At 39.0% G+C, this 19,395-nt stretch overlaps 1 protein-coding gene across 2 annotated transcripts in view; it reads left to right on the forward strand.

The window, feature by feature from the left end:
• LOC120874263 (prolylcarboxypeptidase) overlaps window positions 1-19,395 on the forward strand; it is an 89,915-nt gene that overhangs the window by 1,459 nt on the left and 69,061 nt on the right. The gene's annotated exons all lie outside the window — the stretch shown is intronic.

Below are 19,395 nucleotides of genomic sequence, written 5' to 3' on the forward strand. Positions count from 1 at the left end.
ATTGTAGAACCCTAATGCTGAGGACTTGTCCGGTGGCCCAAGTCCCATCTGTTTAAACTCACCTTCCGTCACCAATAATTTGTCATTTCTGGCTCTACACTCCCTTCTGTGATTGACCATCACAGTCACTTCAACTCCTGCTTGCAGAAGATGCCCTAAAATTCCTTTGACCTCCCGCCAAATTCAAATTATTTAATGCCAGCTCTGGAGCCTACTTCGCGGTGACAGTCATCTTTTGTCCCAAAGCAGCCCCTAAGTTCAGATTTCTAATATCTTACCAGATAATATATAATATTTTTTCAATCTAAAATGTCAGTCTGTTGTCTTATGCTCAGCTCAGAGTTGTTGCTTTTGTAGCCCTTTTATTAAGAGTTTTCATCTTTCTCTGGAAGTTGTAGGAGTCTGTCAAAATTTGGAGGGGGGAGTGAAGGTGAGCATCTCTATAGTTCTGAATTTTGAGTTCAGAGGTTTAAGGTAGGCATGATGCCTTTGTGCTTGGCTGAAGCATGAGGTAGGTATTCCCTGAGAAGCCTGGATGAGGAAGTACATCTTTTGTGAAATGATAATATCACTTACAGTTCTGGGAGCCTGTGAAAAGATAAATGACCTTCCCAGGTGGCACAGTGGTAAAGAATCTGCCTGCCAAGGCAGGAGATAAAAGAGACAAGGGTTTGATTCTTGGTTGGGGGAAGATCCCCTGGAGCAGGAAATGGCACACACACCCCCCCCCCCCAACCAAATTACTTGCCTGAGAAATCCCATGGACACAGGAGCCTGGTGGGCTACATTCAATGGGGTCTCAAAGAGTTGAACACGACTGAGCAACTGAGCACGCGTGTGTGCAGGCATGTGAAAAGATAGGCAAAGATTTGGGAAACATTGGGATTAGAACTTCAAGAGTCTGAGGTTTGGCTTTAGGAGTTAGATCAGAATTCCAATCTATTAATACTAGCTCTCTGACCTTGGGAAGTTTCATATACCTTTCTGAGCCCAATTTCTTGACCTCTGGGGGATTTGGTGGTGGTTAAATGAGAATAGATGACATATCCCTAACAAAGTATTTGGTCTCGAGTAGACATTTAGTAAATTGATGGTTACTAACCTAAGTGAATTTTGAATGGGAATTTGATACAGAGGGATGACGTGAACTTCTAGTATAAGAAATCATTTTTAACCCAGAAATTTAGAGATTATGAAGAGAAAGCATTCTAGTTTTAGCAGGAGTACTAGGAAACATCTTTTTTTAGGCAATTCTCTAGGCTTCAGTTTCCTCATTTGTAAATTGAGAGGTTTGGACAAGGACCAATGTGTTTCACATTTTACTGAAAAATTAAGGCTTTGGGGGAGCTGTCTCAGAGGGATGGTGAAGGCCCATATGGAAACCAAGTTAGGGTACCCCAGAACCCCTCCCCCTGACTTCTTTCAGCCTGAGATTTATATTTTTATTTGTTATGCTGGGATTTTGCAGAGTTCCATAACTAAAGTTAAGTTGAAGGGAAACTACTAGAATGGATATCTGTAATCCTTTTAGGAATGGTGAGAGAACTATCAGCATAAAAGAGGGAGAATGAAAAGGTAGAAGAGACTGAATGATCTCTTAGGTCCTAATTTATATTCCTTCATTGTAAATTTCTTTCTTGACCACTTCACTCTTTAGATATAAGAGGCCAGTTCTTTTTCCACTTGTGGTGATTTACAAGATCTGTTTGGCCTTATTCAGCCACGTTTTGCCCTCTGGCTTATATTTAGTTCACATATTAGGACTCAGATTGCACAAATGGATTTATTACCATAATAGTAATTTTATTTGCATCAACGCCAATTGAGTTTTATTTCACTGTTCTGAGAAAGACTTTCACATATATACAAATGTGTTGTATAATAATTATTGCACAATAATGGTTTTATAGTAATTGCCAGTTTTTCTGCACCATAAATTTTTAGTTGGGATTGAAAAGTATGTGTAAACTCAACTTTAACTCTTTTAAAGTTAGAGCAGATGAAGTACTTTCATGCCTTTTAATGATAAACATTATTATTGTACCTAAGACTTAGTCTTTATTCAAGGTTTAATTTTCATTCAACTTTATAATGATTTCTTTATCTGTTGTTGTATCTGTCTAAGCTATTTCCAATTGTCCTTATATTCATGCAAACTCCATGAATGGTCTCAGTAAAAAGGCTTAGCCCTCCTTCATAACTCTGATCACTTGCAGAATAAAGGTCAAAGTCCTTCGTATTGTTTCTCATCGCATGCTAGTCTTTCAGCTTCATATCCTGCCATAGATCCCTACCTCTTTCCAACTTCTCCACACTTTTAGCAACATAGAACATAGACGCAATTGAAGTTTACTGTGTCAGAAATTCTGTCTGGAATTACCCCCCTCTTCTCCGCTAGTTAAATGCATACCTCTGTCCCAGCTGAAATATCACCTTTTCTGTGAAACTTTCCTGATTTTAGTTGGACTTTTTTCACATTTACTATTTTGTGTCTCCTCAGCTAGACAGCATTATCCATTACCCAGAAGAGCCCATAAAAATATAAAGTACAAAATAAATATTTGTTGAGGAATTGAATGGATGACTACCCAAAGCAAGCCCAAACAAGGTCTACCGTCATTTAATTAATGACACAAATCATCTATTTATTTTCCTTTTTAATCTTTTCCTTCTGTTTTTTTAAACCATTTATATTTCCTTTTCTTTCACAGTCTTCAAATGTTGATTTAGTAGGAATGTTTGATTTTTTTTTTTAATCAAAAATAACTGAGTCAGGAGACCAGAGAAAGGATAACACATCATTTGGGCACATCAGGGGCTCTGCATGTATGTGTGATAGTGCTTCCCTGATAGCTCAGCTGGTAAAGAATCCGCCTGCAATGCAGGAGACCCCAGTTCAATTCCTGGGTCTGGAAGATCCTCTGGAGAAGGGATAGGCTACCCACTCCAGTATTCTTGGGCTTTCCTGGTAGCTCAGCTGGTAAAGAATCTGCACCTAGGTTCTATCCCTGGGTTGGGAAGATCCCCTGGAGAAGGGAAAGGCTACCCACTCCAGTATTCTGGCCTGGAGAATTCCATGGACTGTGTATAGTTCATAGGGTCGCAAAGAGTTGGACCTAACTGACTGACTTTCACTCACTCATTCACTCATAAGTGTGATGTGAATGTTGTAAAGGGCTCCTTGGGATGCGTGACTTGTGTTTATTTGATTTCCATAGTTCTCATTACCTGTTACTCCCATGCTAGTCCCTCAGATCTGAATGTGAATCCTGAAGGCACTTTACTGTGTGATGTGATGGGGAAGGAGAATGGGTCTTTTCAGGCTGTTACTTTCCTCACTAGTGAAAATAGAAATCAGTATCTACTTATTAGTCAGGGATCTCTAAAGAAACAGTTAGTAGGGTGTGTGTGTATGTGTGTGTGTGTGTGTGTATGTGTATACCTTTCTTCACAGAGAGAGATTGATTTATTTTAAGAAATTGACTCATGTTGTTGAGGAGCCTTGTAATCTGCAGCATAGGCTGGTGGACTGGAGACCCAGGGAAGAGCTGCAATTTGAGTCCCAAGGCAGTCAACTTGCATAATTCCTTGCTCAGGAGTAGTCAGTCTTTTGTGCTCTTCAGGCTTCACCTAATTGGATGAGACCCACCCACATTATGGAGGGGTAAAGCTGCTATACTCTAAGTCTACTGTTTTGAATGTTAATCCCATCCAAAAAAACCACCTTCACAGAAACATCTAGAATGTTTGAGCCTTCTGGGCACCATGGTTCAGCTGAGTTGACATGTAAAATTAACTGTTACATCTACCTACGGCTGTTGTGAGTGTTAAATATGGTAATTCAGGAAAGCACATGCACAGTGCCTGGAACATTAGGAAACTGAGGATCTTAATGAAGTAAATGGTGGTTCCTCCCCTACTCTGTCTTTAAACCACACTGTCTGTAGTGCCGTGCATTTCAGGTTGATCTACATGCTGACACTTGTGTAATGCCTCTTCTAGAAACCTAGTGGTCAGTCATCTATACTCAACTATTCTTATTTAACTACTGACCAGTGTTTATGTGAGAACTGTGCATCTTGGCCCAGCACTGAGCTCATGGCTGCTGACTCCTGCAGGGCCTTCCTGCAGGGCCTTCCTATAGCTCCTTCCTCGTCTGTGGTGAGACCATCATGGTAGATGAAGCAATTTTGATTTATAGCTTACGGTTCTCCTTTCTACCCTTACAGTTCTCCTTTCAGTTCCTATTCTGGGTTTCCCTTTCTTGTCATGGTGGCCCTAGTGAATGTCTAGTAAAATGGAGCTGTGTCAGGTGCCTCGGAACGGTCTATTGCTTTTTCTCCTCCTGTTCTTCTTTTCATTTTTCCTTTCTCCTCTTCTTACTGGTTCATCTATTGATGACCTTCTCCTTAAGCCTGGAGCATACTGCCACAAATATTATACGAATTCTGAACTGATTTCTATTTTTATTCACAGAATCATTGTCAGAAGGGGTCATGTAGTTCACCCCTAAGCTGTGATGAATTGATCTTGATCAAAACTGTTGAGGATTAGGAACTTGATAGAGCTTGACAACCATACAGGATTGAGAATGCATTCTGTTTCTAACACTACCTGAGTAATTTCAGACAAGTTACTGTGAGCTTCTATTTTTATAATCAGCAAAATAGGGACAATTATACTATTCGTCTCACAGATTTGTTGTGAAATAAGCTGATATGTGTAAAGTGTTTATTTAGTACAGTTTAGATCCCTTGGTAAACACTTAGTAAATGGTAAATGTTATTTTTATTTTATCTTGCAGTTTTTTCATATGGCTTTAATTTCTTCTCTGAGGGCTTCCCAGGTGACTCAGTGTAAAGAATCTGCCGGCCAGTGCAGGAGCTGCAGAAGGTGGGGGTTCGACCTCGGTGGGGAGGATCTTCTGGAGGAGGAAATAGCAACCCACTCTAGTATTCTTGCCGGGATCATCCTGTGGACAGAGGAGGGTGGGTTACAGTCCAGGGGCTCACAAAGAGTCGGACACGACCGAGCAACTGAGCACGTACCTCCTCTCCACTCAGAATAAAGTATATAAGTCATTCTGTATCATATCTAAAATAGTTATTCTGGTAAATATGAAAGTCTTTGTGAATTCTTTTCTGTTACTTAACTAGTACAAATGTTTCTTTTTTTTTTTTTTCCAGTGGGATGTAGTATAGTACACTTGTAAATAAGGCATAGAAATTAACTTTTTTCCTCACTGAAATTATTTTCTTTCACATAAGACTGATACATAAAAGAAGGCATATGAAGCTAATTCCACTATTTTCCTATACTATTTTTAGTTTTGGTAAATTGTGGAGAGAAAAATGTATGATAACAATTGTATCCTTTCAGATTTTTTTCAAATACCTCCTTGCTAATACTAAATCTAACACTGTCTTTCTAATAGCTGAGTTTTTAATATTTTACCAATTAATGCTAAAATGTAGTTTCAGCAAAAGTTAATTTTAGAGTTTACACAGTGGTGACGAATCTACCTGCAGTGCAGGAGACACAAAAGACTCAGGTTTGATCCCTTGGTCAGGAAGATCACTTGGAGTAGGAAATGGCCACCCACTCAAGTATTCTTGCCTGGGAAATTCTATGGAGAAAAGAGCCTGGTGGGCTACAGTCCATGGGGTCACAAAGTGTTGGACACAACTGAGTGACTAAGCATGTATGTTTATATCTATCTGCATATTACAGGGATTTTATCCTTTAGGTACATAAAACACAATATTTTCAAAATTTGGTTGCTAGTATCAGCCCTGCTACTAACTTGTATTACTATGCTGGGCAAGTTGCTTCACTCTAGATCTTAGTGTACTAATATGTAAGATGATAATATTAGATCTGCTGATCTCTGATGCACCTGTAATTCTGTTCATGAGTGCCTCCTATCTATAGGGAATTATATCGAGTGGATATATATTAATATATCAGGTAGGGATGTGGGCGCAAGTTCTGTTTTTTGCCTTACCATTAATTGTCTTTGGTAAATGCTGCTGCTGCTGCTAAGTTGTTTCTGTTGTGTCCAACTCTGTGTGACCGCATAGACAGCAGCCCACCAGGCTCCTCTGTCCGTGGGATTCTCCAGGCAAGAATCCTGGAGTGGGTTGCCATTTCCTTCTCACAGCGTATGCATACATGCTAAGTTGCTTCAGTTGTGTCCGACTCTGTGCGACCCTGTGGACAGATGAGACCTAAACGATTTTTCCATCTCAACTTTGAGTAAGATACAGACTCAGATCATGTCAAATGTTTTTTAAATTAAAAATTAGCCCTCCCACTGATACAATATTTATAACATAGAGCATTGTATTTATGTTTATGTAAACACTTCACACATATTAGCTCATTAATTCTCCCATTGACCTCATGTGGTTTTGGTACTGCTATTCCCAATTTACAGATGGGGAAACTGAGGTACCAAGTGTATTCTAATCACTACCTCACTCTGCCTCCTAATATTTCTACTTGAATCTGTAGTTCTTTTTTTTTTAGGATTTTTTTTGTCACTTAATTTTTTAAATTGAAGGATAATTGCTTTACAGAATTTTGTGGTTTTCTGTCATACATCAACAAGAATCAGCCATAAGTACACCCATGTTCCCTCCCTCCTGAACCTCCCTCCCATCTCCTTCCCCATCTCACCCTTGTAAATTGTCACAGAGCTCCTGTTTGAGTTCTCTGAGTCATCTAGCAAATTCCTATTGGCTATCTAGCTTACATATGGTATTGTAAGTTTCCATGTTACCATCTCCGTACATCTCACTCTCTCTCCTTCCCTCCCCCCATAGGTCTTTTCTCTATGTCTGTTTCTCCATTGCTGCCCTGAAAATTAATTCATCAGTACCATCTTTCTAGATTCCATCTAATGCATCTGTATATAATATTTATATTCCATTTTCTGACTTACTTAACTCTATATAATAGGCTTTAGGTTCATCCATCTCATTAGAACTGACTCAAATGCATTCCTTTTTATGGCTGAGTAGTATTCCACTGTATTTATGTACCACAGCTTCTTTACCCATTCATCTGTCGATGGACGTCTAGGTTGCTTCAGTGTCCCAGCTATTATAAATAGTGCTACAGTGAACATTGGGGTACATGTGTCTTTTTCAGTTTTGGCACTCATGCCTAGGAGTAGGATTGCTGGGTCACATGATGGTTTTATTCCTGGCTTATTAAGGAATCTCCATACTTCTTCCATAGTGACTGTATCAACTTACATTCCCACCAGCAGTGTAGGAAAATTTCCTTTTCTCCTGGATCTGTAGTCCTGACTCAGAACCAGACTCATCTGGTTAAGTGATGACTTTCTCCTTGTGGCACTGTTACCATTTTTTAAATGATCCAGAGAGATGATATGCGGTGGGAGGTGGGAGGGGGGTTCAGGATTGGGAACTCATGTACACCCGTGGGTGATTCATGTCAATGTATGGCAAAACCAATACAGTATTGTTAAGCAAAATAAGGTAAAAAAAAAAAAAAGAATTACTGAGAGTCTATATATATGGCAGGCATGGTTCTTGAGACAATGGTTGGACTGCTCATGTGGAACTTATTTTCTGGTTAGGAAGTAGATAATAAGCAAATAAACATTAAGTAAATAAGATAATTATAGACTGTAATGATTGCATTGAAGGAAATAAGCAAGGTGATGTGTGCTCAGTTTTGTCCGACTCTTTGTGACCCCATGGACTATAGCCCACCAGGCTCATTTGTTCATGGAATTTTCCAGGCAAGAACACTTGAGTGGGTTGCCATTTCTTACTCCAGAGCATCTTCCTGACCCAGAGATCGAATCCCTGTCTCCTGCGGCTCCTGACTGGCAGGAGGATTCTTTACCACTGTGACACCTGGGAAGCAAGGTGATCAGTTCAGTTGCTCAGTTGTGTCCTAACTCTTTGCGACCTCATGGACTGCAGCATGCCAGGCTTTCCTGTCCATCACCAACTCCTGGAGCTTGTTCAAACTCCTGTCCATCAAGTCAGTGATGCCATCCAACCATCTTATCCTATTTTATCCCTTTCTCCTCCCACTTTCAATCTTTCCCAGCATCAGAGCCTTTTCCAATGAGTCACTTCTTCCCATCAGGTGGCCTAAGCATTGGAGCTTCAGCTTCAGCATCAGTCCTTCCAATGAATATTCAGGAAAAGAAAAAGAAAGTGAAGTCGCTCAGTCATGTCCAACTCTTTGCGGCCCCATAGACTATAGCCCACCAGGCTCCTCCATCCATGGAATTTTCCAGGCAAGAGTACTGGAGTGGGTTGCCATTTCCTTCTCCAGGATAATAATCCTGAATATTCAGGATTGATTTCCTTTAGGATGGACTGGTTTGATCCATATCAAACTGGTTGCAGTCCATGGGACTCTCAAGAGTTTTCTCCAACACCACAGTTCAAAAGCATCAAATTCTTTGGCACTCAGCCTTCTTTATGGTCCAACTCTCACATCCATACATGACTACTGGAAAAAAACATAGTTTTGATTAGATAGACTTTTGTTGGCAAAGTAATGTCTCTGTTTTTTAATATGCTGTCTAGGTTGGTCATAGCTTTTCTTCCAAGGAGCAAGCGTCTTTTAATTTCATGGCTGCAGTCACCATCTGCAGTGATTTTTGGAACCCAAAAAAATAGTCTCTTACTATATCCATTGTTTCCCCATCTATTTGCCATGAAGTGATGGGACAGGATGCCATGATCTTCATTGAATGTTGAGTTTTAAGTTGACTTTTTCAGTCTCTTCTTTCACTTTTATCAAGAGGCTCTTCAGTTCTTCTTTACTTTCTGCCATAAGAGTGGTGTCATCTGCATATTTGAGGTTATTGATATTTCTTCTGGCAATCTTGATCCCAGCTTGTGCTTTGTCCAGGCTGGCATTTCGCATGATGTACTCTGCATATAGGTTAAATAAGTATATACGTTAAATAAGTAAGGTGATATGTATATATACATATGGGTGTACAGTGGAATGGAAAGGCTTATCTCAGTAAGGTTTCCCTGAGTCTTTTTTTTTAAAAAATATTTGTTTAATATTTGTATCAGGTCTTAGTTGTGACATGCAGGTTTAATTGTTCTGTGGTATGTGGGATCCTAGTTCCCCAACCAGGGATCAAACCCATGTCCTCTCTACTGCACGGTGGATTCTTATCCACTAGACCACCAAGGAAGTCCCTGGAAGAGTCTTAACTGGTTCTCCTTGAAACCTGTAGTTCCTCCTCCACTGCAGTCCCCATGGGCCACATTAATCACCTCCCCTTCAGTCAAACCACTCTTCTTCTCAGGACCTGCAATGTTTCCTGATTTTTTGCTTTCTCAAGAAAAAAGTCCTGTAGTGTTTGAGGCCTTCCACCCTTTGGCTCCAACCCACCTTTCCAGTTTGCTAATCTGTTCTCCAAACATGCCCATCCTGTTTCTGTGTTTTAACCCACATTGTTCCCTTTGCTTGGAATGCCTCTCCCATGCCTCTTTCCTCCTTTCTCAACCCCTTCCATTTTTTAAGCTCCATCTCAGACACTCCTCCTCCAGGGGCAAGAAAGTGTGTGATTGGTCAGATCTTTCTTTGTACTTCTCTCATGGCATTTGTCTTAACTCTAGCCTTGTGTTAAAACCTTTTGTTCCTCTTTCAAAGCAGGAAGCGTGTCTTGTAAGTATCCATATCCCTTCACAGCCCTTTGCACATTGTTTTACTTAGAATATCGTCTGCACAAATGTTTTTTGAATCAATATCTCTCCCCTTCCCTTTTCCTGCTTCCCTGCACATTGAGGTAAGGAAGGGGTGTGTATGCACAGGGAAGGGAAGAGTATGGAAACTTGATTCCCAACCTTCTAAGATGCTTTGATGGAACAAGGTAGGAAGCCAGGCAAATAAGAGGCCTACTTGTTTTCATCCTCTTATTTTGATGATCTGGAGGTGAACTGTACTGACCTTTTTCTCAGCATGTCTACAGAGAAGGGTCATGGGAGGGAGTGCAGCAGTCCCTATATGTGTATGAATGTGGGCTGAGGGAAGGGTGAAGAATGACCATTTCAGGAACAATTTCTCCTTAAAAGCTACTTCTGTGGTGATTGTGAAGTAGAGAGCTTTGTTTATTAGAGAGCTAAAGTAAAGGCAGTATTTTTATGTTTTTTTTTTTTTAATTTTTGCTTTTCATTTGCAAACAGAGGCTAATTAACCATGTGTGTTTGTAAATCCTTGCTATCTGTTGTGTATGAGTCAGTTAGTTCCAAGTTGCCTGTGGTGCTGTGAATGGAGAGAAACAGCTGCTGTGTCTCTGTCAGGCTCATGATGTTCTCTTTCTTGCTATTTATATTGTGAGAACTGTCCACATGGCATAAGGAAAAGACAGTTTTATTAAAGTCAGATTTCTTTAGGAACTTTGCCACAGCGGCCCTGCAGTTTGGTTGTGTGATAGAATTTACATGTTTGAAAGTATAACTATTAAAGAAGTTATGATATCTAACAGTAAAGCAACACAGTTATATATTCACTTGACACGTATTTATTGAACTCTTCCTATGTGCCATATTCTCAGTAGTTAGGGATAAGGGGAAAGCAAAGACATACCTCATGAAGCTTACATTTTAATGGGAAAGAAGATAGTGATAAGTAATTACAACTATGATGTGTGTTTTAAGGAAATAATATGTTGTGGGAGCCACAGTAGGGTCCTAAGTCTTGGATATTAGGGAGTCCTCCGGTCAGCAATGATGTTAAAGCAAAGGCAGGAAGCTGAGGAGGAATTATTGGCCAGGAGAAGGGAGGTGATTGAGATTTCTGTCCAAGTAGAGGATATATTGTGTACAAGATACTAATTTAGAAACGAGTAGGAGGAATTGAAAGGAGTCTCAGTAAGACTGAGACAGGGCAGAGGTGATGAGGCAAGAGGTGGGCAGTCAACACTGTGAAGTCAATGTTACTGTTTCCACTTACACACTCTTGGTGTGGATATTCCTTCTTTGAAGTTTTCATTAACTTTAAGAACATGACTTGGTATTGAGTTGCTGTGAGACATAGCACTGCTCTGTTCACCAGGATATGACACAGTCACCTTGTGACAGGTACTGCTCTTCATATGCTTATCTTTAACCCTGCACAGAGCTACTGCATCTATTTTACAGAGGAATAAAGGGCTCAGAGATGAAGTAATTTATCCATGATCACATAGCTGATAAATGATAGCATCAGGATTTAAATTGAGCTTTGGTATCATCAAAGCCTGTATTTCACTTTGCCTCTTTACTAGCTGTATTTCTGGAATAGATAGAAGATTTTGTAATTTATGATTTAGAGATAGTTGTAGAAGTCACATTTGTTAGGAAATCCAGATTAGACATTAATAAAGTAGAGGAATAAGAGTTTCAATTATCTTTTTAAATAGCAAGTTGGGTAATTTTGGAGAGTAAAAAAAATCATAACAGAGGTTTTAACAATACAGAACTTTCTTCTGGCCTTGGTTTTGTGTTATGGAAAGAAGAATTTAAATGAATGAGTTTGAAGGATCATATGATAATTATATTTTAAATGGAATTACCATATGATCCTACAATCCCATGCCTTGGCATATACCTGAAGAAAATCATAGTTCAAAAATATACATGTACTCCAAGTCACCTAAATGTCCATCAACAGAGGAACAGATAAAGATATGGTGTGTGTGCATATATATATACACACACACATACACACACACACACACACACACAGTGGAATATCACTCAGCCATAAAAAACTATGAAATAATATTATTTGCAGCAACATAAATAGACCTAGAGATTGTTATACTGCGTGTTGGTAAGTCAGAGAAAAACAAATATTATATGGTATCATTTATATGTGGAATCTAAAAAAATGTTGCAAATGAATCTATTTACAAAACAGAAATAGTCACAGATGTAGAAAACAAACTTATGGTTACCAGGGGGGAAAGCGAGGTAGGGATAAATTGGGAGATAAGGGATTGACATATACACTCTACTATATATAAAGTGGATAACTAATAAGGACCTTCTGTATAACACAGGGAATTCTTAATATTCTATAATGACCTACATGGGAAAAGAACTGTAAAAAAGACTGGATATATGTATATGTATAACTGATTCACTCTGCTGTACATCTGAAACTAACACAACATCGTAAATCAACTATACTCCAATAAAAATTAATTTAAAAAATGAATGGGAACTATTTTAGTAGCAGAAGGGGACTATGCCACCTAGGGTAAAACATACTAGGAGATATATTTGGGTGATTGTATACATTCTAGAGCAAAATATGTTAAGAGACATCCATTGATGATCACTAAAAGGCACTCTGTGGGAATAAGAGGACATCCCTGATGTCTCAGATAGTAGAGAGTCTGCCTGCAGTGCAGGAGACTGGGTTTGATACCTGGGTTGGGAAGAGTCCATGGAGAAGGAAATGGCAACCCACTCCTGTATTCTTGCCTGGAAAATCCCATAGATACAGGATCCTGACAGGCTAGAGTTCATGGGGTCGAAAAGAGCTGGACACGACTGAGCACTTTACTCTCTCTCTCTCCATGGGAATAAAGGAATAAGGTCACTACTGAAGAATTTTGTCCCCTTAAACTTGGCACTTAATGTAGTTTACCATAAATCCATTAGCAGATCCTCCATTGTAAGCTTTTTAAGCAGTCTATGTACAAAATTTGGCTTGGAATAAGTTAAGTAGAGTTCCTATAAAGGTCCCTAATCTATGCTACATGGACTAGTCCCTGGCATATCTTTTCCACTCCACTTGCAGAGGTCCTTGAATGACCCCCTCCTACCAGTAACTCCAAAGGACACAGGTCACTGTTTGGCACTCTGCTTTTGAAAGTCTCCCAGTCCATGGATTAGGGAGTCAAGTCCAATTAATTCTACCTAAGTATTTTGTTTTCTTTAAAAGTCTGGATATTGGTCTCATCTTTAAACATAGTGTTTAGAATAATAGTACTATTCTCCCATTTATTTAATAAAGTGTTATTGTTTTAAAGGATATTAGACTGAAAATTTAAGCTAATCTCTTTAATCACTTTTATGAGAAGTCCAGCTGTTTGAGCCATTGTTTTCCCACCTGGGAGGAAATAAGTAGTTCCTTGAGATAGGGATTTATAATCTTTAGCATATGAAGTGATGAAGAGGATATCACAGATTATTTAATTTCTTTATAAATCAGTTCAAAAATCTAAAATTGCCATGTTTCATTGCTGCAGTATGTACCTTTCCTCAGAGCTACATTATTTGTACAGCAATGAACGTGTACTCCTGGGTTCAACCCCTAGGTTGGGAAGATCCCCTGGAGAAGGGAATGGCTACCCACTCCAGTATTCTGGCCTGGAGAATTCCATGGACTGGATAGTCCATGGGGTCTCAAAGAGTTGGACACTACTGAGCGACTTTCACTTTGCGTACTAAAATATATTGTGCTCTAGCACTGGTTACTGGTGATTGGATAGAAAGTCAAAAGCAAAAGCATATCCCATACTAGACCACAACATATTTGGTGTTTAAGAGGCTCTTAATGTTACCAAGTCACTACCCAAGAGAGCTGAAAAGTTTGTTTTTGTTAAATTTTACTTTGTTAGGTCATTGAAAAAAAATTTTTTTAAAAATTAGTTTTGGCTGTGCTGGGGTCTTTGTTGCTTTGCATGTGGGCTTTCTCTAGTTGCTGAAAGCGTGGACTACTCTTCATTGTGATATGTGGGCTTCTCATTGCAGTGGCTTCACTTGTTGTAGAGCTCTGGGTGCTTGGATGCTTGGACTTAAGTAGTTAAACACAGGCTCAGTAGTTGTGGTGCACAGGCTTAGTTGCCCCATGGCATGTGGGATCTTCCCAGAGCAGGGATCAAAACTCATGCCCCCTGAATTAGCAGGCTTGTTCTTATCCACTGTACCACCAGGGCAGTCCAAGGTCACGGTTTTTTAAGTGAACACTAAGAATAAATTGCTAAGGTTTCATATTACTAATTTCTTCTTCCTAAGTGGCAATATTAAACGCATGACACAAATCATTGTGTATGTTTGTGTGTGTGTGTTTGAAAGTGGTTTCAGACTTGGGAGGTGAATGCTAATAATATACTACAAAATATATAAATATACCAAGTTCTCACTTCTGTAGGCCCTTGGTGGGCACTTGCATGAATTTATTATCCAAGTTAATCATCACAAGACACATCTGGGTCAGGAAAAAGACAAGGGTTCCCACTCTCACCACTACTATTCAACATAGTTTTGGAAGTTTTAGCCACAGCAATCAGAGAAGGAAAGGAAATAAAAGGAATCCAGATTGGAAAAGAAGAAGTAAAACTCTCACTGTTTGCAAATGACATAATCCTCTACATAGAAAACCCTGAAGACACCACCAGAAAATTAGTAGAGCTAATCAATGAATATATTGCAGGATATAAAATTAACACCCAGAAATCCCTTGTATTCCTACACATTAACAATGAGATAACAGAAAGAGAAATTAAGGAAACAATTCCATTCACCATTGCAATGAAAAGAATAAAATACTTAGGAATAAATCTATCAAAAGAAACAAAAGACCTATATATAGAAAACTATAAAACACTGATGAAAGAAATCAAAGATGACACAAATAGATAGAGAAATATACCATGTTCATGGATCTGAAGAATCAGTATAGTGAAAATGAGTATACTACCCAAAGCAATCTATAGATTCAATACAATCCCTATCAAACTACCAACAGTATTTTTCACAGAACTAGAACAAATAATTTCACAATTTGTATGGAAATACAAAAAAACCTTGAATAGCCAAAGCAATCTTGAGAAAGAAGAATGGAATTGGAGGAATCAATCTACCTGACTTCAGACAGTACTACAAAGCAACAGTCATCAAGATAGTATGGTACTGGCACAAAGACAGAAATATAGATCAATGGAACAAAATAGAAAGCCCAGAGATAAATCCATGCACCTGTGGACACCTTATCTTTGACAAAAGAGGCAAAAATATAAAATGGAGAAAAGACAATCTCTTTAACAAGTGGTGCTGGGGAAACTGGTCAACCACCTGTAAAAGAATGAAACTAGAAACTTTCTAACACCATACACAAAAATAAACTCAAAATGGATTAAAGATCTAAATGTAAGACCAGAAACTATAAAACTCCTAGAGGAAAACATAGGCAAAACACTCTCTGACATAAATCACAGCAAGATCCTCTAAGACTCACCTCCCAGAGTAATGGAAATAAAAGCAAAAAGAAACAAATGGGATCTAATTAAAAGCTTTTGCACACGAAGGAAACTATAAGCAAGGTGAAAAGGCAGCCTTCAAAATGGGAAAAAATAATAGCAAACAAAGCAACTGACAAATAACCTCAAAAATATACAAACAGCTCATACAGCTCAATATCAGAAAAATAATCCCATCAAAAAATGGGTCAAAGAACTAAACAGACATTTATCCAAAGAAGACATACAGATGGCTAACAAATACAAGAAAAAATGCTCAACATCACTCATTATCAGAGAAATGCAAATCAAAACCACAATGAGGTACTATCTCATGTCAGAATGGCTGCCATCAAAAAGTCTACAAACAATAAGTGTTGGAGAGGGTGCAGAGAAAAGGAAACCCTCTTACACTGTTGGTGGGAATGCAAACTGGTACAGCCACTATGGAGAACAGTGTGGAGATTCCTTAAAAAACTGGAAATAAAACTGCCATATGACCCAGTAATCCCACTGTTGGGCATACACACTGAGGAAACCAGAATTGAAAGAGACATGTGTACTCCAATGTTCATCGCAGCACTGTTTACAATAGCTAGGACCTGGAAACAACCTAGATGTCCATTGGCAGACAAATGGATGAGCAAGCTGTGGTACATATACACAATGGAATATTACTCAGCTATTAAAAAGAATGCATTTCTTTTTAATAATTTAATGCATTTTTAAAAATAATGCATTTCATCAGTTCTAATGAGGTGGATGAAACTGGAACCTATTATACAGAGTGAAGTAAGTTAGAAAGAAAAACACCAATTCAGTATATTAACACATATATATGGAATTTAGGAAGATGGTAATGATGACCCTATATGTGAGACAGCAAAAGAGACATACAAAGAACAGACTTTTGGACTCTGTGGTATAAGGCGAGGGTGGGATGATTTGAGAGAATAGCATTGAAACATGTATATTACCATATGTGAAATAGATGATCAATCCGGGTTCGATGCATGAAATAGGACACACAAGACAGTGCACTGGGACAATCTAGAGGGATGGGACGGGGAGGAAGTGGGAGGGGGGTTCAGGATGGGGGACTCATGTACACCCATGGCTGATTCAGGTCAATGTATGGCAAAAACCACCACAATATTTGTAGAGTAATTAGCCTCCAATAAAAATAAATAATTTTAAAAAAAAAGGATTGAGAGGGAGGGGATATATGTATACTTATAGCTAATCCATGTTGTACAGCAGGAACTAACACAATATCAAAGCAATTATACTCTAATTTAAATTTAAAAATTAAAAAAAAGAACATCTGGGATAGTCGTTATTATTTTTAATTTTACTTGTAAGAAAACAAGCCCAAAGATATGAAGTACCTTGTTGAAGTTCAGATACCTCTAATCGATGGCAGAACTGACATTCAACTCAAATCTGTCTTCAGATTCCCTTCGCTTTCCACTTCATCACAGAACATTTGTGATTTTTAGAAGGTAAAAAACCAACCCAGATTTTTGAAAGATGTCCTTGGTACTGGCTAGATTTTATTAGTGCAAAAGCACTTGTGTGTGTGTGTGTGTTTAGGCCTTGACACACTTTGGCATTTTTGAAAAGTTTTCCTGTTGTTATATGACTGGCATGTTTGGTCAGCATCATTGTGATATAATAACCTAATTTAAACAAGGAGCTGCAACCCAAACAATGGCTGTGATTCAGCAGATAGGAAAGTGAGGAAGTACTTGTTATCATTTGTCAGTTAATTTTTATTTTTATGCAGTTTGAACTAAGGGTCACACTGCAGACACCGTACTTGAAAACTGTCGGAAACCTCTGTCACTTCCTGAGCACTGATGGCCTCTTTGAGGGCGCCGCTCATACAACAACTTTGGAAAGCAGTGGTGATGACTCCCTTCTCCTTGGCATCGGATGCTTCCTTTCTCTTGACAATGTCTGGCACAGCCAGTGAAGACCAAAGCAGGCTTTTTTTTTTTCCTTCTTATATAGTCTGGACTATCTAAATATCCAGAAAATGACCACACTTTAAAAGAGAAGGGAATTCATATTTACTGAGCATCTCTCCATAGTCTCCTCAAAGGCAACCTTGAATTTCACTAATCTGTGGATCTGGGAGGCCACAGCACCAAGCTCTGTACATGTGAGACTGAGCTGATGCAATGAAACTGCATGTTATATCCTGTTTTATTGCAAACATTAAATGCAAATATCTGACCTTAGGCAAGGTGTTTAAGGATCTATTGCTGTTACTTATATACCCCCAGTGCTTTGGTCTATCTCTGGGGAATGTGAGTGTTACTGTGGTGAAATAGATGTTGGCTGAGATTCCAGGGGAATTACTTTCCAAAAAATATGGATCATGGTCTTTAAAGATTTCCAGAAAGGCTTTTTGCAGTCAAATGCTGTAACATTGCTAAACTCTCTTAGTAATTTGCATTGTTAGTCATTTATCTGTAGTCTCTCTTCTTCATGTGACCTTTCTCCACTCCATATCCCAGACATACTTACTCTTTCCTCTTGGTCTTCTTGCAAAGCTTTATTCTCGAAATACTTCTTCAATTTTGAATGTATCTGGTCTGTTTAACACTCACTTGTTCCCTTCTGCTAAAAAAAAGTTCCCCTTTCAGGAAACTAATGGAAAAGTAGTGATGTCCTGTGTTGTTATTTTGCTCCTAATGCATACTCCAGTTCATTTACTGTCCTACTCTTATCTTTGATTACACATATCTAACAAGTGCAGGCAACTCTAGTTGATGTGTGGATTCCATGTTACTTCATTTTAAAATAATAAACTGACTGACCCCATGCCTCTCAGGATATCTTGACTCATCCCTTGCTTAGCTCATGTAGGCTTATAAAATGGAAATGAATTTTAGGATCAACCTTTAAAAACATATCAGTTCAGTTCAGTCACTCAGTTGTGTCCAACTCTTTGCGACCCCATGGACTGCAGCACGCCAGGCTTCCCTGTCCATCACCAAATCCCGGAGCTTGTTCAAACCCACATCCATTGAGTCAGTGATGCCATCCAACCATCTCATCCTCTGTCGTCCCCTTCTCCTCCTGCCTTCTATCTTTCCCAGCATCAGGGTCTTTCCGAGTCAGTTCTTCGCATCAGGTGGCCAAAGTATTAGAACTTCAGCTTCAGCATCAGTCCTTCCAATGAATATTCAGGACTGGCACTTTTTATTATATTTTACCTAGTGCTACCAACATGGCATAGATACTGCCCAGTCAAAGCAGAAATGAGTCATAGAGCTGGGGCATCTTGCAAAAGGTTAATTCTTTAGGTCTGCAGATGTGGGGAAGAAACTGGGACGGCATCACTCGAGGTGCTAAGGTAATTATTTTCCCAACAGGTATGGTGTTTCAGTATCTTAAGAACTGGCTGAGTGTCAAGCCTTGGTTCTTCCAGATAGTGAGTGCCTAAGAATAGTATGCTGCTTATATTGCTTAGTAGCCCTCACATGGCTACGGAGGTACAACTCAGGGGTATAAGCATTCAGAACAAGATAAACTTTTATAACAAGCATTAATGTTTTATTACAGATTGCATAAGACTCCCTTCTAAAATTCCTTTGACTTTTTTTTTTTCCACGTTGCTGTTAATGGCACCACTCTCTTCCTGGTCATGCAGGATAAAAAACTTCTGAGTTATTTGATTGCCTCACTTTTGCCTTCATGCCCAAAATCCAGTCAATCACCAAGACTGTCCATGATTCCTTTCTAGTTTTTGCCCCTTCCTTTACACCCCCAGGGTTCTTACCTTGTATGGACCCAAAGTAAACTACTATATTAGCCTCTTGAGTTTCTCTGTTCTTTCTGCTTCAGTCCAGGCTAGCTGGCATTGTTTTTTTTTTCCCTCTTCTCCTGTTTTCTAATGCAGGTCTTACTGGGAGTTCTTTAAGCCTTACTTCCTCAGGAAAGCCTTCCTTAATTGACTCAGCTTAGCATGAGCTATCCTTCTCTGGGCTTCCCTGGTACTTAATGTCTGTAGTATTTGTTTGGCTGTTAGCTATGCTCTACGTTGTGAAATGGCTCTTGTTGCCTGAATTGCAGTTACATCTTGGAATATGATTTAATAGGTAATTCTCCCTCAAGTAGAAAGTCCGAGAATTAATACACCC

Source organism: Oryx dammah, unplaced genomic scaffold (genome assembly GCF_014754425.2).
Source record: "Oryx dammah isolate SB20612 unplaced genomic scaffold, SCBI_Odam_1.1 HiC_scaffold_15, whole genome shotgun sequence".
Taxonomy (NCBI): Eukaryota; Metazoa; Chordata; class Mammalia; order Artiodactyla; family Bovidae; genus Oryx; species Oryx dammah.